The sequence below is a fragment of the Suricata suricatta genome, chromosome 2, assembly GCF_006229205.1.
Source record: "Suricata suricatta isolate VVHF042 chromosome 2, meerkat_22Aug2017_6uvM2_HiC, whole genome shotgun sequence".
In the NCBI taxonomy this organism is placed as follows: domain Eukaryota; kingdom Metazoa; phylum Chordata; class Mammalia; order Carnivora; family Herpestidae; genus Suricata; species Suricata suricatta.
In genome coordinates, this window is record NC_043701.1 from 90,846,451 (window position 1) to 90,874,253 (window position 27,803).

At 35.4% G+C, this 27,803-nt stretch overlaps 1 pseudogene; it reads left to right on the forward strand.

Moving 5' to 3' along the window:
• The first annotated feature begins 21,825 nt into the window (after window positions 1–21,825).
• LOC115306912 lies at window positions 21,826–22,127 on the forward strand (annotated as a pseudogene).
• The last annotated feature ends 5,676 nt before the right edge of the window (window positions 22,128–27,803 follow it).

A 27,803-nucleotide genomic window follows, 5' to 3' on the forward strand; every position in this document is an offset into this window, starting at 1 on the left:
TATAAATATATAGATGTAGATGGTATATAAATATATACATTTATATAATCATGTTTTTCATTTATTTAAAAATTTAAAAAAATTTTAAATGTATATTTTTGAGAGAGAGACAGAGTATGAGCAGGGAAAGGGTAGAAATGATGGAGACACAGAATCTGAAGCAGGCTCCAGGCTCTGAGCTGACAGCACAGAGCCTGATGCAGGGCTCAAACTCACAGACTATAAGATCGTGACCTGAGCTGAAGTCAGAAGCTTAACCAACTGAACCCCCCAGGCACCCCAATCTTAAACTTTCTTTAGACAATTTTATTTGTTACTTCCTCTTACAATTTCTAAATCTATTAAAAACATTAATGCCTGGGACATAATGATGGAGTGTATCTTTTGGCAAATGAATTACTTCTCTTTGTTCCATTTTTTTGTTTTCACACTGAAATCTATTTAATTAATTTATTTTTATTGCTTTGCTTATTTTCTTTTGTATTTAGCTGTTAAATTACTTCTCATTGCAAAATTAGCACTGATAGTAACAACAGATTTCTCTTGTATTACTGGACTAATATTAAGGCAATCTGTAAATCTTGCTATTTATAAGGATTTGACTCTGCTCGTGTTAATTTTGGCTAGTGATATGTTAGTGACATTAATTTAATAACTTATTCCATCAAAATGCAGGATTAAACAACATCCTGTCCCTCAAGCCAATTTCCTTTTTATAGAAACTGCATATTCCTCCATTTCTAGATCTCCCTTCACTCCAAGTTTCAGTACATATGTATTTTAGGTCCATGTTTTACATTATATTTTACATTAGGAACCAACTATTACACCGACTTAAGATTTTCCTTACCATACATCTGTTACCACATTTAGTCCTATTTATTGGATTTATTTTAATTTTGCTGGAAATAATCCTCTAATAATTCTCTTTTGGAAGGTCTGTGATTAGGGAAATTTACAGATATTTTATAATGTCTTTATTTTTGCTCTATCAATCCATGGTTTAGCTGGATATAAGATTAAGACTTAAAAATCACCCTCATGTTCTCTGCACTTGAAAAATTCCTTCTTGTGCTGTAGCATCTGCTGTTGAGAAAGAAGTCTGATTCTAATCTAATTCTTATTCTTTTGTAAGAAAGTTGTTTTTGGCTCTTAAGAAGCTTTCGCCTTTTCTTTTTATCCTCAGAGTTCTACATTTCTACCATGAATCTCCATATATAGTTCTTTCTTCATTTACGTAGGATTTTGTTGTATGTACATTTACTTTGAAGATGCAAATTTTTTTGTGAGAAATTGTCTTCTTTGCTACTCTGATATTGGATTTTCTTCTTATACCTGGTGGTTCATTACTACCTGCTCATGGTCTCATCTAATAACACCTGTTCAAATTTTGTCAGAACTATTTGCATGATTAGTTGTGAGAAATGTATAGACTATGCCGTAGGAACTGTAATTGTAGTTTGTCTTCTGGATATTGGGCTCCATCTCCTCTTAAAGAGTTGCTAGCTACCTGGAATACTGTTCAAATACCTTTGCTAATCCTTTTGATTAGCCAAACCAAAAGACAGAGGAAGGTCCACTTCTTGTGAAGTTTATAGGCATTTCAACAGGCACTCTGGATATCATTCTACTCTTCACATTTAATTACCTTGATCGATCTCTCACGATCATTTTTCTCTAAGTGTTCTGTAGTAAGGTTACCCTGCCACCCTGTCTATCTGTTTCTACCTGCTTTCTGTTCTACAGAAATCCCTCCTCATTTCTAACCTGTCAGTGAAGGGTTGCTGTGTATGCACAGACCCTTGTGAGCCATGGCCTGTACAGCCTGTTTTTGTGTGTTGGGCCAGGCAAGCATTGTTTTCATTTTCCAATGCTTATGAGATTATCAATTTAAAAATAGTTTTTCTTCTCTTTTAAAGGATTTACTCAGGAAGCAAGCCAGAAGTATTTCATTAGTTGGACAGCTAACAGATCTCTTTATTGATATTAACAATTATCTGTTGCTGTCATTGGTGCATCAATACCTAAAATTTGTTTCTTTTTTCTTTCTTAGGAAAGATCATGACTTGTCATGACTATAAGATTATTATTGTAAGAAATCAGAAAATATCATTTTCCCTTTACTGTCTTTTTTTTTTCTTCTTTGTGTATTTTCCAGGCTGCAGTTTCTGGGGAAATTTGGAATATGTTGATTCCAAGTAAATGACTGTGTTCTTTTCACTTTATCTAAAAATTTAGGATTAGAAGAATATTAACAGAGTTAATTATTCATGAGAAGCAATAAAGGGAACCAATTTATACTTTCTCAGTCTTCTCAGAGAGCTGTGGCTTGTCAAACTTTAATGTCTGAAGTGGTTGGTTTGACTTCAAAGGTTTTACCTGCTTAGGTACTAAAGATAGTTTGACCCTTACTATAGGGTTTTAGGAAACACAAACATGACCTTCTAGGTAATTAAAAAGAACTTCAGGAAATAAGATGTGTTCCTTTCTATCCCTACTTCCTTTGACATAGAGAAAGAAAAGCTTTCAGAAGTTTTTTTTTTTCATTTTAACTAATGTGACTCCACACAATGAGTTACTGAACTGAACTTGCCCCTCTACACAGTCCATTATTTGGTAGTACTTTATGTACAAGCCAGTCCATCTGGAACTTTATCTAGTCACTTGCCAAAATCCTCCTCCTTCTTAAAGATGTTCTGACCCACCTCTGAGTTTTCATTTCCTCCCGCTCTACCCAAGTGATGAGCTCTAACCTCTTCCTTCCAGATGTCAAGCCCACCTACTCCTCTGAGCTAAAATATCAGCAGCAATCTTGCTTCACTGCCAACCATTCAGCAAGGTAAGAATAAATTTTCATATCTCCATTTCAAGTGTCAAAAGAACCCATTTTCAACTGGAAAAAATTATATGCCTCTTTCAAACTTATCACCACCTACCAAATATATCAATTTGGACACAAGAGATTATTTTATTTTAGTCTCAGCCATTCTTACAATTCCTTCAGGGCACACACAGACACATGCAAACGCACACCATATCCTGGTAAATTGTATCCAAATGGCCCTTTTCTATATATTAACTTATGGGAAAAAATGTACTATCATGTCTCTAAATTATTTGGAAGCAGAACTCCTCAGATTCTCTCATATGTGCCTTATATTTTAACTCTCCTTTTTATAATTTCTTGTAGTATTGGTTGCTTTTAACACTCATAGAATTATATAATCTTAACTATAGAAGGGAACATACAAATTATCTAATATAGCTTCCCACTCCCAGGATGAGGGCCGAAATACATCTAATTTGAGGTGATTACTATTTTGTGATAAAGTTTGCTCATTGTTCGTTCATTTAAGCAAGAAATACTTATTGTTTTACTATGTCCCAAGACTAATCTAATGGCTAGACATAAGACAATTATCTGTACTTTCAAGTAAATTATATTTTAATGGGAAGAGATAAATAAATGATAAACATAATAACTAAGTCAATAATATAATGTTAATGTGTAATCTAGGATTTTACCTATTTGCTAGTTAATTAGATAGATACCCTGTTACTGGTTTATGGTTGCTGGCTGAAGACATGAGACTTTTGGGTCAGAGACAAGGTACTCTTTTATTCTTAGCATAGCAGGCAAAGGAAGAACATTAACATATTTGGGATGGGAATTATGCAGATGGGACCAGAGAGATGCTACGCACAGGATGGAGTTGCACAACATCACATCGACATGGGATATTTTATAACAAGCAGTAAGCAAGTCTTGTCTTCGTCTCAGAGAGAGAGACATTAACTTCTCTCTCAAGAGAGAGACTTCTCTCTTTTCTGTCAACACCACTCAGGAGTGTCCTAGTTAAAGAGCTATCAGGACTTTGCATTCTTGGTATACCCACTGAGATGTACAGAAGCACAAGTGACCCTTGAAGATGATTTCCAAAAAGATTAGAGGTGATAACTCTTATGGAATAGAAAGTCAAGCAGATCAAGCTCATAAGGACAGAGGAGACAAGAAAAGGAATGTGTCATTTAAAGACTAGAAGAGATTAGTCAATGTAGATAATATAGTCTAGATTATGCTGTGGTAACAATTCCAAACCTCAGTGACTTACACTGACAGATATTTTTGCTTCACTCACTATACATGTGAACAACCAATAATGAGTGGCAGCAGCCTTTGTTTATGATCATCATATTCTTTTCTGTATGCAGATTAATGGAAGAAGGACATATTTTCTTAGTCATAATATTGATTGAAAAAGGGAACATAGCAGGGCATAACCTACTAAAGCTTCTTTCTCCCTTATATCTCATTGGCCAATACAAATCAGATGGCCAAGCCTAACCTTACACTAAGAAGAGGACATGGATGCTGATGACAAAATTTACTACAGTAGACTTTATTGAGACTACTCATTTTATTGAGAAATCTAACGTGGATGTATGGTATAGGGAAACCTAGGCAGAAAGGCTAGAAAAATAACTTCAATTTGACAGTGCACCTGGGGTGTTGGGAGAATATCCATGACACCACTGAAGATGGAGCAGAGCAGAAGAAGGGAAATAATTCCTCTGGGCAAATAGAGAAATCTTATGTAAGCCACTGTAAGGATTCTTCTATAATTTCAGAGAAATAGGGAATCACTACCATGCCACAACTAAACTGTAAAAGAGAAAGAATTGAAGCAAGAAGGTTTGTTCAGAGCTCCATTAGTGGTGCCTCAGACCAGGATGGAACAGGCACTGTGGTGAGGAAATGGATGCAAGTTATATTTTGAAGGAAACAGCGATAGGATTCTGATAGATTGGATAAGGAAGTTGAGGGAGGGAGAGAAAGACATACTGAGAGAGAGGCTCATTCGTGTCACACTTGAAAGGTTTCTATTATAAAAGGTTATGTATGATGTAAAAATTACATTAAATTTATACTAATTTTATTAATAATTGTATTCTTAATCATCTTCATCTTTAACATAATTTGTCTGGTTTTTTTTTCTTATCAGTTTCTGGAGCCCAGTACTAAAAATTGCACCATATGATTATGCAGAAGAATTTAGAATTGTCATATTTTCCTATTGGATTGATAGCTTCATCATTATGGAATATCTCTGTCTGTATCTAGAAATACTCTTGCTTTAAAATCTGTTTTGTCAGATATTAGTATAGCTTTATCACCTTCTCTTTGTTTAGAACATGCATGTGTCCAACATTTTTACTTTTAAACATTTAAGGACTATGCCTTATCAGCTTATAGTTGAGTTTATTTATTTATTTATTATTTATATTACAATTTTTAAAGTTTTTTTTTATTTTAGAGAGAGACAGAGCACGAGTCAGGGAGTGGCAGAGGGAGAGGGACCAAATTCAAAGTAGGTTCCGTGCTGTCAACACAGAGCCAGATGCGGGGCTCAAAATCACAAACCATGAGATCATGACCTGAGCCAAAGTTGTACGCTTAACCCACTGAGCCACCCAGGTGCCCTATTTAGTTTTTTATCCAGTCCAACAATTTTGATTTCTAATTGGATTAATTTGTTAATTAGTTACATTTAAAGTTTTACTGCTTTATTTGTATTTTAATTCAGCATTTTATATGTTTTACAATAGTTTCATTCTTCTTTTTAATTTTTAACCTATATGTTTTATTATTTTATTTTCCTTCTCTTCTTTATTTTTTGTTGTTACCCTAGAGATTATAAGATTCATCTTTGATTTATTAGACTGTATTTCAAATTAGTAAATTTACCACTTTCCAGAAATCCAAAGATCTTATTTATTTTAACTCCATTTGCCAATCTCCATCTTTTTTTGTTTGTTTGTTTGTTTGTTTTGGTAACTTATTTTAAGTCTGCATATATTGTATACCATACAAAAAATTGTTACTATTGTTTTTAAAGGTATCAATATTCACTTATATTCACTCTTATGTTTCATTTTTCTATTTTTCATGTCTGATATTATTTGATACTCTTAGAAAATTTCATTTTTGACTGGACTCAGACATAGAGTTAGAAGCTCTCAGAGAGAATAGCCTCCATCTTTTGGCAATCTATTCTGGAATTTTTCTTTGGCCTCCTATAGTCTCTTGGACAAAAGTTTAGCATATTCTGCAGCAACATCCTTATTTTTCTTAATATGCTGTTTCTTCATAGCAATACTCTTGACATATATGATGGAGGATATGTAGAATAACAAGACAGTGAATTTTGAGGGCTCTCATTCTAGGTTTCTTACCATCTTTGTTCAGAGGCTTTTTTCTTTTTTTTTAACAACATAGTGGCAGACATCATCTTCTTGAAAATGGTTGAAAATTTTGTGGACTCTGCTAGCTCTTTTGGGCTCATGGTGTTAATACACAGTAGTATCAATGAGTCCAGCAATATTCTTCTCTACTTTTGTTTGAGAATCCTGAGATTAGTATCCAAAATGTAACACTGAACAGATAGGTGCTTTCTTTCTCCAGTCCTCCTTGGTCTGCATCATGCATCCCCTTACTCAATAGCAGGTGGACATAGCCATAGGTCAAGACACCTTGCTTCTTGGGGAAGCCTTATTTGTCATTGCCATCACTGATTCACACCATATAACTGTTACATCCTTCACCCAGATCATCAGCAGCAATTTCTGTGACCACATACTTCTCAACCAGGTATGAAGTTTATGTTCATCATCCAGTTCAATGAATTTCTGGCAGCCAGTAACTGGGAAAGAGATATTCAGCCTCATCCTACAGCAGCCTACCACTTCTGAGGCACCACTAGGAAGAAGTAATCTTTTTACTGTTTTCATTCCTGCTTGCATTACTGTGTTCAATCATAAGTCATTTTTCTTCAGCCAGAAAAATGACCTTTAACATTAATTTTAATGATAATTTTTTGTCAATGCATTTTTCTTGGGCTGAAAATTATATGTACTTTTTCTTAATTTGTGAAGCTTACTTTTTCTGATTATAGAGTTGTAATATGCTACTACTCATTTTAGAATTCTAAAGATGCCATTCCACTATGCTTTGTTGAAAAGTTGATTCTCAGTCTACTACTGCATGTATAAAGGTAATGTAGTCATTTTTCCTGGATGCTTCTAAAATAAACTTTTAGATTTTCTAATCCCATCATGAGGTGTGGTTTTTACTGCATATATCTTGCTTGGAGTTAATAATATTTAATTGCCAGTTTCAATCATTGCATTTATTTAGAGATTTTCTATTGATTCTATTTTAGAGACTCCCCTTCTACAGTGAAATTCCCCTTGAATTTCTTGAACATAGTGATCATAATTCTTTTAATATTCTTATCTGGAAATTCCTGTATCTAGGTCACTTATGTGTCGGTTTCTGTAATGTGGAGGCTTTCTCACCTGATTTTCAATCATTTGGTTATATCTTCTGGCATGCCTAGTAATTTTTTTTATTGTATGCTAAACCTTTTATATAAAAAATTAGTCTTTCTTTTTTACCAGAGATTTAATTTTTATCTAGCAATAAATTAAAATATGGGTGTGTTAAGTTGTTTCAATTAAAAATTGAAATCATTTTTGTTTATATTTATTTTGTTTATATATGTTTTTGAAGACTGGCTTATTTCTGATGTGCTTTTAAGCCTTGGAAAATGCAGGGTGCCTGGGTGGCTCAGTTGGTTAAGCATCTGACTCTTGGTTTTGGCTCAGGTCATGATCTGATGGTTCGTGAGTTTGAACCCTGCATAAGGCTCTGTGTTCACAGTACAGAGCTTGCTTGGGATTCTTTCTCTCTCCTCCTCTCTGGCCCTTTCTCAAAATAAATAAACTTAGAAAAAAATAAATCTAGGACAGTTCTTTTACTTATGAGGTCTTTATGAGAGCGCTTTCTCCTTGATGAAGGCTAAATTTGATTTTTTTCCTTTACTGTAACATTATAGTACTGATAAAACATGTTTCATTTTTTTAACTCCTTATCAGATGTTTCCCAATTTTTTTTCTAATAAATCTGGCCCACACAAGAGTAGCTTAGGAGTTAGGAAATCCCTTAAGGGGAAATTATACGAGAATTTTGGTCTCATTTCTCTGATATTTCCTTTATTCACTGGGATATTGGAATCTCAAATTTTGGCTGTCCTGGTGGTCTTGAATTCCAGCTTTTTATCTCTTGAACCCAGTTTGCTTGCTAAAACCTTCAACCTGATACTTCTTGCTACCCTTTATGATCACTGCTTTGAGTTACCAAACGTCCCAAGGAAAAAATAGGAGTGGCAAATCAATGGCTTATTTTAATGCACTTTTCTTCCCTTCTAGGTTTCCTTGGCTGTTCTCCAATCCCTCCAATTGGCTGATTTGGTTCTTGTGTTTTGCAGTTTATTAATTTTTTTTCTGTTAACCTAAACAGCAGTATTACTGTCAGACAACCTACTTTGTTATAGTTAGAAGCAGACATCTGTCAAACATTATTTATATGTTATAATTTAGAAGTTAGATTAAAGGTTTATGAGTCATATTATCATGCTTTGAAGGCCAACTTTACTACTTCTCTACACTTGACTATAAGCAACTTATTACTCACTCTTGGCCTCAGTTTCTTCATATATAAAATGGATATAACAGATTTCCTACTTTATAGAGTTGTGGTGAGAACGTATAAGAGTATTGTATGCAATGTGTTAAGACAGAGCCTGGTACTTGTGAAGCACAAATACACGTTACAACTATGAATATTAGTCTGCTCCTGCTCCGAAGGTACTCACTCCTCACTGAGCAGAAAGTAGAGATGTTGCATTACTTTTTTTAAATTTTGTTATATTTATTTATTATTGAGAGAGAGAGAAACAGAGAGAGAGAGAGAGCAGATGAGGGCCAGAGAGAGATGAAAACACAGAATCTGAAGCAGGCCTCAGGCTTCGGACTGTCAGCACAGAGCCCCGATGTGGTGCTTGAACCCACAAACCTCAAGGTCATGACCTGAGCTAAAGTCAGACACAACAGAATGAGCAAGCCAGGTGCCTCACATTACTTTTTACATAAACTCTTGCCAAAGCTTTTGCAATTAAAACTTTTTCTTTTTTTTTTTTTAATGTTTTATTTCTTTTTGAGAGAGAGAGAGACAGACAGACAGACAGACAGCATGGGTAGGGGAGGGTCAGAGAGAGAGGAAGATACAGAATCCGAAGACAGGCTCCAGGCCCTGAGCTAGCTGTCAGCACAGAGCCCAACACAGGGATGAACCCACAAACCATGAGATCATGACCTGAACCGAAGTTAGATGCTTAACCGACTAAGCCACCCAGGTGCCCCGAAACTTTTTTCTTAGGAACCAAAAAATTATTTAATAATCTGTACAAAAATTAGATCAGTGATTTTTGCCAAATATACTAAAGTGAATTTTTAAATTTTCCTCTTAAAATCCGACTTTTTTCTCTCTACTATCCTCTGGCACCTCAAGTGTTCCACAAAAATTTCCTAATATTACCTGTAGTAATTAATTACATGTAGTAATATTATACCGCATATACTTTTTTGACCCTATTTGGTATATAGTTTTGTAATGTTATCTATTGAACTTGTGTCTGTATTTACTAACAAAATTTTATATCCCTAATGGAAATGGAGTGCTGAATGCATCAATACATTAAATAATTATTTGTTGAATTTCCATGGGGCATGAGTTGACAAAAAGAAATTAGAAAAACTGATACTCCCACTTCTGTTTAAAATGGTGAGAAAGGGGCGCCTGGGTGGCTCAGTTGGTTAAGCGTCTGGCTCCGACTCAGGTCATGATCTCATGGTTCATGGGTTTGAGCTCTGTGATGGGCTCTGTGCTGACAGCCCCAAGCCTGGAGCCTGCTTTGGATTCTGTGTCTCCCTCTCTTTGACCCTCCCCTGCTTGTATTCTCTCTCTCTCTCTCTCAAAAATAAATAAAAAACATTTTAAAATTTTGAAAAATAAATAAAATGGTGACAAGATACAAAGGGGTTCTTGGTTCTTAAAATTCTGATTTCAAGGGAATGTTTTCTTTCTGTTCTCTTCGATCACCAGAAAGTGTAAAATATTAAGTCTAGTAAAATAATTTGTTGTAGCTATTTTGAAAGATAGAAAATACTTCCAGATTACATATTATTAATTTTAGAGACCAGTTATGGATTTTAATAGGAAACATTAGCCTGTGCAAACTTTTGAGAGCCTTCGCCCTATAAAAATTGCATTAACGTCTTTTGTTACTTGAAAACAACTGATGTCATAGTTTGGTTTTATGATTAAAGCTTCCAGGCTCTCTGGTGAGAGGGATAGCTCAGAGAAGGCATAAACTAGGAAAACCTCTCTTTAAGGGCCTCTTGCCTGCCCCGATCAGTTAGAGCATTTTTAAGAAAAACCCTGGCTTGTTGAAACAGGAGACCTACCTGTAACACAACTTTGTCTAGCTCTGTCTCAGTTCTTTGTCTAATCCTAGTTTCTCACAAGTTCCATTTAACCGCTAGAACGATGTGGTTATATAGTATATGTCTATGCCTGACTTTTATTTAGATCTTCTTTGCTTTCAGATTCTTTCCTCAGAAGACTTAAGTTTGAATTTTCTGGTTAAGTTCCCTCTAAATTTCTAATAACTGACACTATGAATCTTTTATCAATTTGGGGTAGTAATTACATAGAACTCTCTGGAGAAGCTCTTTCCCTCTTGTTCCTAGGAGATACCTTGGCAACAACACAGTCTAAAAACCAAACTTCCATTGAGAGAGATGAACCCAAGCCTATTCAAGAGAAAAATACAGGGTACCAGAAGGAGTGATTAAACATTGTATTCTGTACTAGGAGTAGCCTTCGATTTAGATTGACAAAGTCATGAAACACAATAGATTTTGCTCAGCACCAAGTTGGCTTAGCTTGAAGGAAAAAGCACAACAATGTTATCTGTCAAAGTTGTGGTTAGTGAAAATATTCCCATAGTTATAGAGCTTATACAATGTTTAAATGAGGCATTCATAAATTTTATTAGTCAAAATATTGAAAACAATGAAACACCGTTCACTAGCCAATATAATATTCATGATACTGTTATTGAAAATTATGAAAATATTTATTGTTGGTTTTGCATCTCTTTTCCACTGCAATCATTCCAAGAAAGTGCCTCTGTACTTGAGGTGGATGATATCATTATGGATCTCTGAATAATCTGATTATTGGAGCAAATTCTCCTGGAAATCATCCCAGAATTAGCTTGCAATTGTTCTGTAAGCAGGAACATCTCGAAAAGTCAATTAGTTTGCCGGTCTCCACAAGCGTTTTAAAGCTGGCATTTAAGAGAGGCTCACAGCATGGCTACTTTGATTTTACAAATTTCACTAGGTGATAATTTTCCAGCCATCAGAATTAATAAAAATTCAGGAAATGACAAACTTTGGGGCATATAAAACCTCATATAAGAACATTTTAAAAGGATTCAGTAACTTTCCAAAGTGACACACCAGGCCTTTCTTTATATACATTAGAGGAAGAGGAGAAAGAAGGTGGAGATAGAGAAGGTAGGCAAAACTGGATTGAAAGACGGTGGCAGATGTATTTCGATCTCCCACTGCCCTTGGACATGGATCATTTAATGAACTAACCCTTCTCACATGTTCTGTAAGAATAGAATATATGCTATCTCTCTTGTAAGGGGTGCCTGGGAAGGTGGATGGAGGCACAGACAGAGGAAGGAGGAGTGAAACTTGCCAACTTAGTCTAAGATGATGCGGATGTGTACCCATGACTCTTCATAAGCCCTCATTCTAGAAGGTGCTGATTACCCTTAGAGAATTCAGTTCTCACTGCACTATACTTAGAATCAGCATCTGTAAAGATGATTGAAATATATATTAGAATATTCCTTATAAACAGGAGAAGGAAAAACATTTCTGGACTTTATAGACGGAATTTTTCTTTTCCCACAAGAAGTGCATGCCTCACTTAGCTAAAGACAGAAACATTCTCCTTTGTAGTCATTAGGTCTAATGCTTTTTTGAACGCTCCTGGATAAAGTATTTGTAACTTCCAAGATCATCTCTGTGTTCCTGCAGTAATTCTTTGTATATCCCCACTTTTCTCTGTGCTTTCAATAAGAAAATAACAAATCCTTAGTACGGACAAGTGACGGGCTTATAAGCCATGGTGCGTATAGGTTACCTGTTGGAAGACAGTGCAATCATTTATGCCATTGCCTACATCCCTCAGTATATTTAAAGGTTTCTACTCCATGGATAATGGGTTTCAATAAACTGGCTCAGGATCAGAGTCAAAAATAAAAAGACTATGAATCAGAATCGGGTCCATGGGGTCTCCTTTTTTTTTTTTAATTTTTAAGTAAGGCTGTCCTCTGGAAGCACTTTTTCCATCCCTAATGAGCTTGTGCTTTTACCCACCAAACTTAAAATGGTTATTTTCCGTGTCCACTTCCTGCAAAGTTTGTTGTTGGTCCAAAGTATTTTTTCTCTACCTTTCATGTTAGTATATGTATATATTTAAAAAAATCCCTCATTGTGCCCTCATACCTATGTTAAAATAGAAATAAAAGAATATTAAATGTATAAAAGGAAAAGTCATCAACCAAGAGCCTAACACACACACACACAAACACACACACAAACACACACACACACACAGGTGGGTTAAAAGGTCACAAAGGAAAATAATATGAATTTCTGGAAAGGGTTTAAATATAAACAGCCCCCTGACCTTGGGTTCAAATATAGAGTGAATGGAAGGGTTGGATATATTTATTAGGGCGATGATTTGAAAAACTTAATCCTTGGCTAAACTAAAAAACATCCAAGGAAGGCAGTATTTGACTGTCTACCCTCAAGTCCAAGAGGAGGAATCTCCAGGGATTTTTTGGAGAGAAGAAACTCTATTACAACATTTTCCTGGCCTGAAAGCCCACTTAGGAGGAAGTGAACAGAACCCAGCCCCAAGGCCAAATTTCAGGCTCAAGTGGATGGACTGCCAGGACGTCCTACACACCGGACAAAGGCCGTGAAGCCAAGACAGCCCACATTCCCATGCTTTTAAAAAATGGGGAACCTCAAGGGGGTACTTGATTTATGTGAAATAACTGGCCTGCCCAAATACATTTCAGAATTAAAATCTTTTCCAACACTCTCACCTGGGATTGAGGACTCTGGAAAATGGTGGTGGAATAAGGAAATAGATTAAATTGCTCCTTGGCCAATGCATTGAGACTCTTGGAAGAAAGCCTAAGGTTGGGAAAAAAACAATAGTCAGTGGCTATTGAGCACATATTGTGTGCCATGCCATAATAGTTTGTCTGGTTTTTTTTGTTTGTTTGTTTTAACTATTTATTTATTTATTTTAAGAAAAAGAGAGGCAGAAAGAGAGGGAGAGAGAGAATCCCAAGCTGCACTGACAGCACAGAGCCTGGTGTGGGGCTTGATTCCATTAACCCTGAAACCATGGCCTGAGCCTAAATCAAGTGATGGCTGCTTAACTGACTGAGCCATCCAGGCCCCCCTATGCCATAATAGTTTTACAAGTAGAATCCCTTCTTATCCTCACAAAATTCCTACAGGTCATATGGAATTATTACTTCAGTCTCTACAGATGAGGAAGCTGGAGTCTAGACTGGCTATTTAATCAATGAATGTACTATGAACATGAGATGAACACATAGTAAATGGTAGAGACAGGAATTAAACCCAGGTTTGACTAACTTAGGGTCTGCATTCTTGACAACCTATTGGGTTCAAAAAATGAGCCACTGCAAGAAAGACAATCATGAGTTGGGAAGCAAACATAATATCCATATAATTTGTATGATTCTCTACTCAGATTAATGACTCTCATAAGTAGAAGTAGTCTTCCATCAAACTTCCAGAGAAGACTGTTTAGAATTCATCTACAGAACAGTAAAAATGTAGGGGACCAACCGTTACAGGCTACAGTTTGCATATTGAGTCAGGCTCTAACATTTGGAACCTCAACAAATTGGTGCTAGTCCTTTGCCAACTGCTATCAATCTAATTTATTGATCTTAAAATTATGAAAATCAAAATTTCAAATTAAGTGATTAAAAGATGTTTCCTATGCTATTGCATAAATTGCAAAAATTCTCTTAATCTAATGACTAACTCAGTGGTTAGCATAAAATATGCATTCAATAAGTATTTTTAAAATAACGAGGTAGGTAGTATTTCCCTCATTTTACAGATGTGACAACTGACACTCCAAGAAAACTTACCAATGACCACAAGACCTCACATAGGATTCAAATTTAGTTTTTCTAACTTCAAAACCCATACATCTGGTACAATATCAAAAGCCACAAAATTACAACATTATGTTGTTATAGAAATGAGTAAAGTGAGCGGAAAGGAGATTACAATGGTGCAGAGTCTCAAATAGTGAGCAAAAACTCTTATGATATGAAAATTAATTGTGTATAGGAATGTGGAAGAGAGTAGAGGGAAATATTCTTGGCCGCTGCTTCCAAATTTGTTCACCTCCTAGCACATATACTATTTTTACAGTACACTGTGGGAAAGAGGAAGTAATTCTCAGTTGGAAGCAACTTCCCTGAGTGCTCTGGCCAGTCCTGACCCTGACCAGCCACCCTGTGAGGTGAAAGGATCCAGATCTTACCACACCTTTCATCCACTGGCTGCATGCAATATTCTAGATTTATCAGTTCAGAAGCTAAGTGCTTAGAATATTAAAATAGCATGAAAAAACATATACATGAGGAAATGGATAAAACATTTTTGAACCCTTGAGAAGTTCAGCCTGGTTTAAGAGATATGGTAGGAGATGGTATTGGAGAAGTTGTTCCAGAGTCAGATTATAAAGTTTCTTCAATGTCATGTACTGGGATTGCAAAATTATAATAAATATGCAAAGCAAACAAAACCCCAAAAGCCCAAACCTAAAATAGTACACAGTACTGGGAAAAAAGGATTTTCCTTTTTTAATTTCTTTCTTAAATAATATTTTACATATTTGAAACTGTATTTATAACTCAGGAATTCTTGCTGCGATGCAGTAAGTGTATTAGACAAAACTTCCCTCTGAGATCAACTATTAAAGTTGAGTAACATGAAACAAACTAAAACAAAATATAAACTGTTTAAAATTATTTTCTAGTAACTAAGGCAAACAAGAAATCAAGGAACCAAATTCCTGAAAAGAAAGTTAGTGCATTGAAATGAACCCTCCATTTGTCTCTACATTTTGACCTTGACTGTCAGTTCCTAGCCCTGAACATAGAAAATGATCACAAAGCAGCAGCCTAGAAACTCTTGGAAGACAAAACAGTTGGACTTAGCCTTACTAGAAGAGGTATAATTTGAGGAACTCCATATCAAGGGACCTCAGGAAAGTGACTCTGACAGTCTACATATGATTTCTACCATAAGGACTCACTGATTCTCAGACTGAGAAGCTCTGATATTCTGCTCAGAAGCTAAATAGTTTAGCTGAGGTTTTGAAAATCTCCTGATGCTGGAGAGACAAAAAGCAGCATTCACCTCCCCCAAATAAGAATGATCCCATTTAAACACTTTAGATTTTTTACATTGAGATTCCTGCAAGTGTTGCATACAAGGAATAAGAACCAACTAAAAATAGACCAGTTTTGCCTAGATGGAAGCGATCTGCCTATACTCAAATTGGATTGGAAAAACAAACACACTAAATCTTTGGAGGAAGATGTCTAAAGCCTTTACAAGTTTTTTCTACATATTTTCCAAAATTTAGGAAATAAGTTCAAAAAAGCAATCAAATAACCAGAACAAAGAAAAAAACACAAATACATAGTCTTACATAATGGAGAGTGATATATTTAAGAAAATAGATGACAATTTGAAAAACCTCACCAAACAGCAACGGTATTTAAAAAAGAAATTGAATATACAGCTTTGATTAACAAAATTGAGTATGAAAAGATGGGTTTAATGGTAACTTAAGAATTGCAGAAGACAGAATCAGTGATTGGATTATAGATTAGTAGAAGATAATTCATAATGAAACATAACTTCACAAATCTAAGAAATATATCAATAAACTATTATAAGTAAAATTTTGCAGTATTGTTGACTATATGCTCTATACAGATTAATTACATTTATATACTAGCTACCGACATTTAGAAAATAAAAGTTGAGAGAAAAATCAATTTACAATAGCTGGAAAGTCACCAAGTACCTAGGAATAAATCTAGTAAGAATTATAGTATCTCAACACAGTAATCGATAAATTGTTACAAGAGAAACCAAAGAAAATCTTAATAAATGGAAAAAAACACTGGCCAGAGATTAGAGGATTGAGTATTCTTAAGATGCCAATTCTTTCTAAATTTATCTATAGTTTCAATACAACTTCAGTTAAATTCTCAACTACTTTTTAAAGCACCTTTGAGGGATGATGAACCCTTGTAAACCACTTAATGGGAATATACACTTGTATAACTATTTTGGTAAACCGACAGTATCTATAAAGCTTTGTGCATGCATGCCTTGTAACCCAACAACTCCACTCCTAGCTATGTAATCAAGAGAAACACCTGCCATTGTACACTAAAAGCAGGTGCGAGAATATTCACAGCAGTATTAGTCACAATAGAGAGCAGGACACAAATCTCCATTAATCATATTTGTACATCTGTATGTATATTTGTACATCTCTACTGCTGTATGTAACAACTAGGTGAACCTCACTAATGGACGGTTCAAAGAAAGCAGACGTGAAAGAATACCTAGATTCGGTGGTGGGGAGGAAGAAGTGCATCTGTGATGCGCGCCGGGTGTTGTATGGAAGCAGTGAATCACCGTCTTGTACACCTGAAACAAATAGAACGCTGTGTGTTAACGACACTGGAATTTAAAATGAAACAAGTAAGAAACAATAAGAAAAGAATAACCTATATTTTATAACAATTTATTTAAAGTTCAAAACTGGCAAAATGAATCTGGTAGAAGTGAGGATATTGGTTAATACCTGAGGGCATTTTAATTGGTAGACTGTTAGTAGAGAGGCTTTTTGAATGTTCTATATCTTCTGTATGTTCTATTTTTTCATCTCCTTGTTAGTTGCATAAAACTATGTTCCCTTTGCAAAAATGTATGAAACTGTGCATTTCAAATGTGAATACTTTATTCAAGTTATATTTCAATAAAAAGTAAGAATATCTTTATCCAAAATGTAAATAACCTTGATATATTTTATTATACATCCATTAAAACCTTTTGGCCATTGAACTGCCATCACTCCAAACTAAGCTGTATAAGGTTGTCCTGTCTTGGGTTTCAGCCACCTACTCACATCTCTCTCTCTCTCCCTTTCCTTGATCCCCACAGGCCATAAAAACCTGAAAAAATAAGTTCACTTCTTGGGCTCCTGTTTTTACATATGTAAAATATAAAGATTTGGGTTACATACTTCCTTCACTTTACTGAATCTTTCTGTATATCCCTGCCGCACTCGTCTTCCTCGTGTACAGTTTGCATTGCTTCCCTGAACAAATTCTGACAGTATCTTCATCAAGCAATTTGAAATTTTCTGCTTGGCTTGGAAGGCAAAATTTCGGCCGTCCATTCCTCTGTCCTGTCTTATTTGTCCAGCATCCTCAGTGCCCCATGAGTCCTATGTATTATATTCTGTTGTATCTTCCTTTTCCTCCTGTCTTTTTGATATCTGCTAGTTGTTCAAGTCCCCATTCAAGCTTTATTTCTCCAACCAACATCATCTTACTATTCTAGCCCTCTTCCATAGGCCTATTTTCAAATACTTTGCACACGGTGTGGTGGAATCTTCTGCTGTCATCCATTTGTCCTACCCATGACTATTCTATTTTCAAGGAGGAATCAGCTCTGTAAGAAGAGGAGGGCCATGCCACTAATTTGGCATGTGCAGTCTCCTGAGGTAAAGCATGTTTTCTAGTTTATTAAGATATACTTGACACACAGCACTGTATAAGTTTAGAATGCACAGCATGATGATTTGACTTACATGTATTGTGAAATGACTATCACAATAGGTTTAGTTTATGTCTACCACTTCATACAGATACAAAAAAATTCTAAGAAACAAAACAAAACTATATAGATACATTTTTTTTTCTTTCCTTGTGATAACTTCTAGGATCTACTCTCTTAGGTTTCCTAAATACCAGTGTTAACTAGAGTCCTCATGTTGCATATTACATCCCTAGTACTTATAACTGGATATTTGTTCCTTTTAGAAAATATTTTTATTTATTTTTGAGAGAGAGAGAGAGAGAGAGAGAAAGAGAGAGAGAGAGAGAGAAAGAGAGAGAAAGAGAAAGAGAGAGAGAGAGAGAGAGAGAGAGAGAGAGAGAGAGAGAGAGAGAACCTGAAGCAGGCTCCAGGCTGTGAACTGCCAGGATAAAGCCATGAACAGGTCTCAAAATCATGAACCGTGAGTTCATGACCTGGGTAGTAGGCAGACACTTAACAGACTGAGCCACCCAGGTGCCCTGGAAGTTTGTGGCTTTTAATTAATTACCTTCATCCAATTCTACCGCCTCTATCTTTTTATCTATTTGTGATCCATCTGCTCTAGTACACTGTTAGATTCTGAAGGCAAGGTTTCTAATTGTATTCTTATTTATTTCCTTACAATTTTAGCCTAATGTCTTGCACAAAGAAAACCTTCAGTATATACATACTGATTTTTTTTTCTGGTTCTTTCAAAGAAACAGGCTATTATAGTATTAGAAATTAATACCATAAAAGTTTCCTGTACTCAAACGCTTTCAAGATACCACATTCTCTACATAAAATTGTTAAGAACTTACCGTGGGCCACAACCCCTGTGGACCCTCACCCTTGCCTAATTTTCTGGCACTCCCCACCTCCCCTGCTCCTTCCCAGCTTTCAGTCCTACTCTTCCCTTGGCCCAGAGTCCTCTTGTCTCATGTATTCACAGTGCCTCACTGTTTACATATTTTAAATCTTTCTTCAAATGTTACCTTCTTCAAGAAATCATTATTCATATTAACACACCCTATGCAATATTTTCTTTTGTTTTTCTCTGTAACTTCATCTGGTCCAACCCCAAATGTAAAGTACTCAGAGGCAGGAACTTTGAGTTTATTTTTTGTATTATCTCCAAACCTTGCAAATATAATGTGTTCAATAAATATGAACTGAATAAATATATACAGAAATGAAGAAGTGGAGTAAACCCTGACAATAATGTTTGAAAAAAATTCTAATCCAAAGTATATGTTCAAACTGAATTGAAAACACAGGTTCAGATCCTGAGGGACAAAGAAATACATCAACTATATAAGAAGATGATACAACCTCAGAATTTGTGGTTATAATTAATAAAAATGGGGTGAATGTGAGTTGTGGGCAAATTGTTCTTACAAGATGATTGAAGAAGTGATAGCATTTAAAAACCTCTCAATTCAGCCTGAGTTGAATATTGAGCTATATAGTAAGTAATGAGTAAAGTTGATTATCTATGTCTGATTTTATTATAAAAAGCAGTGCATCTGGGAGCCAGATGACTGTAGAATCACATTATAGACAATAACTCTTTAATTCTTCAATATAGGTGGAGACAGGAATCATTATCCCATTTAGCAGACTTTAAAAGTTGAGGTAGTAAAAACAAATGGTTTGTCTAACATTTCAACATTTATTTAAGACTGTCATGTTGAATTTCAGTTCAGAGCCACATGTTTGTTCCTACATTTACCATATAATTTATTACTAAATTTATGTTATGAACATAAATTTCAACATAGTGAGAGGGGCATCACACTCTGCACTCTACAATAGATTTTTCTTCTGTAATCATCCAATTATGGGTAACCAGAAAGGCAATGAATACAGCACTGGATATTACATGTGGACATATCCCCCATTAATTTATCCAAAATTAAGGTTAGGAGCTGGTTCAGGTTCAAGAATGGCTGACTTAAGGAAACACATGGATTCAAGCCCAAATTAGAATCTTAAAGGAAGTATAATGCACTATGAAAAAGAGTAAGTTGGTTTGTGGTAGCAAAGTTGTAGCATGTACCAATTTGGTGACTCCTGACAAATCACATAGAAGCATTTTTTAAATTCAAAATATATGTATGTATGATATATTTATATAAAATATAAATATTAGTGATATGTAATCATTTTTCTTCTTGTGGGACACTTCCCACAGATTTATCCTTTATTTTTATTTAATTGTTGTACTCATGGATATTCAAAATCCCACTCTCCTCCTCCCCCCGGCCCAAGAAAGTTCCAGCCTCAGAGTTGTTAAAGTAAAAACAATTGTTGTTAAAACGGAAAATAGAGGCAATTTGTATCATTGGCCCACCACAGTTTGGCCCAGCTCTTCCAGTCTCTGCTCTTGTGAGAACGAAGCCAGACCACACACTGAGGCTGAATTACAACACTTCAAAAAGAAGAAAAACACTAATGGAAAAAGTCAAATGGATTTCCAAATAGGAGGTGGTAGACAGTGCAGAAACCTCTGAGCACAGCTCTTAGGAGGGCTGAACTCTGAATCTGAGGCCCCATCACACAATCATGAACTTGCATTCCCATGCCTCTGTGGCTGTAGGACAGGAAACGTCCATTCCATGTACATTGTCCTAGTCCATCTGCTTGAGGGGCAATGCATTTTTAGAGCCTTTTGTCCCAATTCCCACTTTTTGCAAATTGATCCTGTCCTTTATGAAACTAAAAATGAGAGCTGCATGGAATATGTTCTGCCATAAAACTATTTCAGCAAGTGAATGAATAAATTAGGCAATGAATCATTACTAAGAAGACATTAAGTTGCTAGTGACAGAGAAACATAACTTCTGCTATCTTTGGCACAAAGCAGCATCCTAAGTCCTACGATCCAAGTAAGTGTTGATAAATTGTGGGAAGGGGAGGGGGGAAGATGTGTTTTAGGGACAACTCAGAAAAGGTGCTTGATTCTTTCTGGAATGTTCTCCATCTCTTATCTCTAGCATAGGCACTTAGGACACAGCTGTGAACAGAAGAAAATACTATCCCTTCCTTCAAAAATACAAATTGAAATTTAGAAAAAGCCACACAGATGCAAGATTAGAATTTCTGTGAGTACTAGAACAGAGACATAGATGTTACCATGGGGGCATATAAAAAAATGTATGGATTGACTAGAAAAGCAAGGGGAGGCTTTCCTAAAGAAATATGATGGAGTTGACCTCTACTGTGTGCAGATCAGTCTCAGAATCATGAGGGAAGTTTGTATCCTGAACAGATCCAGGATGAGAAGGCTTCCCAATACTATCACTTGGTTAGACCTGGGAAGGTTAGGGTCATTTGGCCAGACATATATGTTTCCATGGCTCTTTCACAAATATTATGCAAACTTCTGAAAATTTGGACTTCACTTCGTATGTAAGGAGTCCTTTGGGGAATAGCACAAACAGGAGCTTCAGAGATGCTTTAAATCTAATCAGAAGAAATAAAGGGAAAAGTAGAGGAAAGAAGTCATAGGAAAGAAAATGGACATTTTAAAGTGTCAGGTAGAAACTAGATGCTGTGTAAAAGTTATCTCATTTAATCTCCCCCCAATACTATGGCCATTCAGTGTAGTTATCTCCATTTTATAGATGTGGAAAAGGCTTCCAAGAGTTGAGTAATTTACTAACTATGACAAATCTAGATAATATTCCAGGATTTGAACTCAGGACTCTGACTTCAGACCCATGCTCTTATTTTTTATCATGTACAATGTCTCCTCTCTAGAGAAATGTTAGTAGGCCTTAGGAGTGGATATTATGTGTTGATCTAAACTCTGCTTCTAGGTTGTGGCTAAGCTTGTGTGTGGCAGTGGTGTAGGCAGCAACTACAGCAAGAGAGTTTGGCGCGATGTCTCACACCATTTTGCTGGTACAGCCTACCAAGAGGCCAGAAGGCAGACCTTACACTATGAATCTGTGAATGAGTGCATGGAAGGCGCTTGTCAAATGCATGAGACAATGAATTCCAACAGCCCCTCTATCACATACAGTAACAATCAGTTGTTTGATTTTATCCATGATCTGGCAGACCTCAGCTGCCTTGTTTACTAAGCTGATGCCTAGACATACCAGTCATAAAACAAAGACTGGATTAAAGAGAAGATCTACATGCTCCTTCCTTCGTCAGCAGGCCAACAGGCTGGGAAATAGTTGGGTTGGAAGCAGAAGCAGTATGGGGTAAGCTTGGAACACAGGTGTGTACTGCGTACTATAGTGGAAGTTTTGTATTCTAGGAATCCTGTTTCCATTTCAGTATACTCTAGCCAGGGTTGAATGTATTAGATGAAATACGAGGATCTTGTTCAATCTGAAACCCCCATTGCCCCCTTTCCTCATCCCCCCATTTTTTACTAAATATTTTTATGATAATTTAGATGGAAGTTGTTTGTCGGTTAATGTTGGTTCCAATCCTTCAAAGTGTTCATATCTCCTTTATAACATTCATTATACTAACCCTTCTTCAGATTGGGGTCGGGGGTGGAGACAGTTTAGTTAAATGTCCTCAGATAAAGTCTTTGTGAAAAATGAATAAATGTTCTTTAGCTATAAAAATAAATAAATAAACTCTGCTTCTAATCCAATTTAAATAAAGGAGAATGCTGCTGAGACTACAATCCAATTGTATTATCCCAAGAGAGATATTACAGAGATTTGCCTTCACTCGGTGTGTGATTGAGAAACAATTTCTGTCAACCTAGTCATGCCCTGAATTTCCTCCTATAAAAATAGATTGTGTCCTCTCCTACCTTCAGAGATAGGCTCATAACCCTGTCTGGATTCATAACACTTTTCTATCTTCCAGGCATAGTATTCGTCAGCATGGGGGACATTATAACTTGATTTCCAGAATGCTTAAATATAATCCATTTCTCTTCTTAACGATTTTATCAAAGAGATTGGAAAAGATAAAATAACCAATTTCCCAGAATCCCATGTGGTTGAATGGCCATGTGGCCCATTTCTGGCCACTGAAATACAAGTTTGCTAAACAGTACTTTTAGGATAGATTTTGCTTCCCTGATAAGAATGAACAGATACAGTTGGCTTGTCCTTTTGTCAGTTTGTCCTCTTACCAGCCCAAATTCCCATTCTGTATCCACAATGCAATAAGCATGAGAATATAAGCCAACACCAAAGATGTTGGAACAGAAAAATGGAAAGAGCTTTCATTTTGAGCCACTTCACTGGCTATACGCTGTTTCCCTTAGTTTTGATATTGGAGGGAAGACTGAGTGACTATTATAAAGTTATCTTCTGTTTTACTGACAAAGCACTTCTGACAAATAAAGTCAGAGTCATGTATGTAAAACTAGCCAGGCCATCTAAAATCCCTTCTCAAGGGTTTTTTTACTTGAGCAAGAAGAGTGATATTCTTTTGAATGTTTTACCTGAAAAAGGGATCACATTCCTTGTAGTTGTTGCCACCCACGGACACAAGATAATCCCCTGACAAGATTTAGTGAGGATGTTTAGATTGATGAGGCCTCATCCACACCAAAAGGATATGAAAAAATAAGGTATAAGTCAGATGTACTATATCTGTATAAAAACTATTAAACATTACTGGAAGAAATGAAAGAATATCTAATGAAAGAAGAGATATACATTGAAGAGAAGATGGAGAACTCATATATTACTATGTAAAGTCTCCTCATGTTAATTTAGAGATTCAAAAAAATTACAACTAAATTCTCAGGAGGCTTTTTTTTAGACATTGTGACACTTTATATATGACCTAGCATAGTCAGCACACCTTTTGAAAAGAATGAAATAGTTGGAGTACTAACACTTGATTTCAAAACTTATTAAAGTTATACTAATCAAGACAGTATGGCACTAGCATCAAAACAAGCAAATAGATTAAATAAATATAATAAAGAATCCAAAAATGGAACTACACATGTAATAAGCAAACACACAGAAACAACTCAATGGAAAAAGCCAACACAAATGGTGCTGGAACAATGGGGTATCATTATGCAAAATGCAAATGTCATTCCATAGCTTGCTTCATATATATGAAGTAACACTCAATGGATCACAGAGCTGAATGTGGACCCAAAACTATAGAACTATGAGAAGAAAACATAGAAGAAAAGCTTTATGACATAGGATTAACCAAAGATTTTGTAGGTATGACACTAATATAGTTGATGGCTGATAGTATTCACTGTGATTTTAATTTTCATTTCCCTAATGACTTATGATGTTTAGTATCTTTCCTAAACATCTTTAGAAGAAGACAGTCTTCTTCAGTGAACTGTCTGTTCAAATCCTCAGCCCATTTATAATGTTTTGCCTCATTAAGTTATATGTTATTTATCTATTCTAGCTTTCCTACATTTATCAGGGAAGCCTGGGTGACTCAGTCAATGAAGCCTCAGGTCATGATCTAATGGTTCATGAGTTTGAGCTCCACATCAGGCTCTGAGAGGACTGTGCAGAGCCTGATGGGGATTTTCTGTCTCCCTCTTTCTCTGTCTTCACTTTGGTCAAGCTCTCGCTCTCTCTCAATAGTAAATAAATAATAACTTTAAAAAAATTATCAGATCACTGTTTTGCAAATATTTTTCCCAGCTTGTGGCTTGCTTCTTCATTTTCTAAAATAGTTTTCTTCTAAAAATAAAAGCTTTTAATTTGATGTTCATGGGTGATATTTTTATGCATTAGCTTTACATATCCTAAGACATCTTTGCCTAATCCAAGATTTTAATTTTCTAATATGTTTTCTTCTAGCAGATGTATAGTTTTAGGTCTTAAATTTAGATGTCTGATTGTTCTAAAGGGTGACGTGAGGATTCAGGTTTATCTATGTTTTTTTTCCTGCATGGATTTTCACTTGTTCCACCATCTGCTCTTGAAAAGTCCGTCTGTCTTTCACCCATTGTCTTATTTTGATAGTCTGACAAACATTAATTTCTCATACGTGCATGTCTAAACTCCCTATTCTGTTTCACTAACCTACTTGGATATCCTTAATACCAATATCACAATGTCTTGATTATTGTAGCTTTATTAAATTCTTGACTTTGGTGATATGTTAACTTAAGCTTTCATACCTAGTTCAAAATTGATTAGCACACTCTACATCCTTTGAATTGCCATATAAATTTTAGAGTGGCTTGTACAGTCTTTCTAAATAAAAGGCTCTCTCTTTGCACAGTTCCCTTTTCTTTCTTGTCCTGCCACCTTGTCCTCCCCAATGTCTGTCTTTTTAAATCCACAAATCCATGAGGTTACCAGGCTTCCTTTGGCCTTATCCTTCTACCCCGAGGCCTGGAAACTCCTTCCAAGAAGGACACTGGAGCATTTATAGGGCTGACCTTGTTTGTTTCCCTTCTCTCAGTGACCCTAGGCCTCTGCCTTTGTTGTTCCATGTCTGGAAAGAGTTGTTGCAAATATTTTGTCCAGTTACATGTTTACATTGGGAAGGCAATGGCTATAGCAGTTAAGCCCTTCTGGACAGAAGCAGAATCCCTGACAGTCATTATAATTGTAGCCCTTCTAGTACATGTGTAGAATATCTTAGGGTGATTTTGTGTGACTCCTGATTATAAGCAACTTATCGTGGGTTTCATGGTCTTTCACATACATTTTCTTATGAAAAACTTATCAAATATTTTATTCATTTAAATGAAGTTGTTTATCTTATCAAGCTGTAGGAATTCTTATAAATCTAGAAATAAGTCTTCTATCAGAAATGTGCATTGGGGATATTGTCTCCAGGTCTTTGTCTTCCTTAAATGTGTCTTTTGTAGGGCATACATTTTTAATCTCAATAAAGTCCAATTATTGATCTTTTTCCTTTTATGATTCATACTTTTTGACCTTTGCCTAACCGAGGTACAGAGATTTTTCTCCTTATTTTTCTAAAACTTTTATACTTTTAAATCCCACAATGTGTCTAGGAATCATCTGAAATTAATTTTACATGAATAGTGTAAAGTAAGGGCTGATGCATATATTTTTTTCAAATGGATATCTAGTTGTACCAGCACCATTTGTTGGAAAGAAAAAAATTTTCCCATCTAACTATCTTCCCTTCTGGACAGAAGCATAATCCCTGACAGTCAATATAATTGCATATTTTCTTAAATTTGATTAACCAATGTGTGTGTGTGTGTTCATTTTGGAATACTCTATTTGTTTCCTTCCTTGATTTATATGTATTTATATCTAAAGTCACATAGAAGATGTCTTCCTCCTTTGGTCTTTTTCAAAATTATTTTGGCTTGATAAAAAGATAAAAAATACACAGAGGCAAACCTGAAGTCATGTTCAATGATTTGAGGAAAAATTTGAATAATTATAGTATTAAATTTTAATCCACAAAATACAATATTTATATATCTATAGTAATATAAATAAACAGTTAAAAATAAATATATGGGTTAGAAAGAACAACTCTTCCATTCGGAAGGTTTCTAAATAATAAATATAGAAGGAATGAGGGAAATTATCATAGTTTTGCTATAAATTGGTATTCAATTGTATCATCTATGAAGGTAGTCATGTGGTATTCTCTTAATTTGTGAATGTACTGAATTAAACCAATGATTATTAATGGTAAAATGAATAATAATTATTATTCTATAATGGGTTATAGGTAACACTCTCCTGTTTCTTCATATGTCTATTCATTTGGTAATTTTATATTGTTGAGTAACATAGTTCTTTAAAAATTCTCTTAAAGGCTGTTGGACTTTGGTCTGGCATATAGTTAAGTTACTTATCTTGAGGTTTGCTTTTAAGTTTTATTACCAAGCCCATGGTAGTTTTACTCTAGAATTTTTTTTTCTCCTATTATGTCCAGCTATCTCTCCTGAATGTCCTGAGTATTCAATGTAATCTCTCTATTGTGGCTGTCTAAAATAGGAAAGTATTCCAGAATTGTGCAAGCTCTATATATTTTATAGTTATATATCTCTGGTCTTTCTTTTTTTGGACAAGTGGATATTTTTCTATGTGTGGGCAACTTAGATTTCAGCAACGGATCCCAGGATATTCTATGTATACTTCTGGAACTCTTTCCCTGTATAACTTCTTTTTTTATACTCAAGTCCTCAGTTTCCAGCCACCTCTACCTCACTGAAATTTGATCACTGCTTCTTTATTTTTTTTTAAAAATTTAATGTTTATTCTTGAGAGAGAGAGAGAGAGAGAGAGACGGAGAGACAGTGCAAGCAGGTGAGGGATAGAGAGAGAGCAGAATCCAAAGCAGGTTCCAGACTTTGAGCTGTCAGTAGAGTCCTACCCAGGGCTCAAACTCACAAACCACGAGATCATGACCTGAGCTGAAGTCAAACACTCAACTGAATGAGCCAGCAGGTGCCCCATGATCTCTGCCTCTTTAGATAGAATACCATTCTGTAGTTGGGATCCCACTACCTGCACCATGGCCTCTAAAAAGAGAGCCAAAAACATCATAACTCACCATGTTTGTTTACCTTCTCTGAATATCAGGATAATAGTCCTGGAATGATGATGGTGGTCCAATATGTGAAAACAGTTGTTTCAAATATTTTGCCATTTTCCTGGTTGTTTATGGCTGGAAGAGAAGTCTCATCTTGATTTTCCTGGGAAGCAGAATTGTTTTCTTTAGTTTTTAGTGATAATTAATATTTTGAAAGATTAACAGTATGGCTTACCAAAAAAAAAAGTCTTTTCTCTTTTTGTGTGTTCTTTTAGTATTACTAGTTTTTCATTTGATTGCAAAGATTAATATGTGAAAAAAAGTGTTTGATTAAATGGTGGTGCTTAAATATTTTTGCTTTAATACCTTATAAAATAATTTTGTGAAAGTATATATGTATATATACATATATG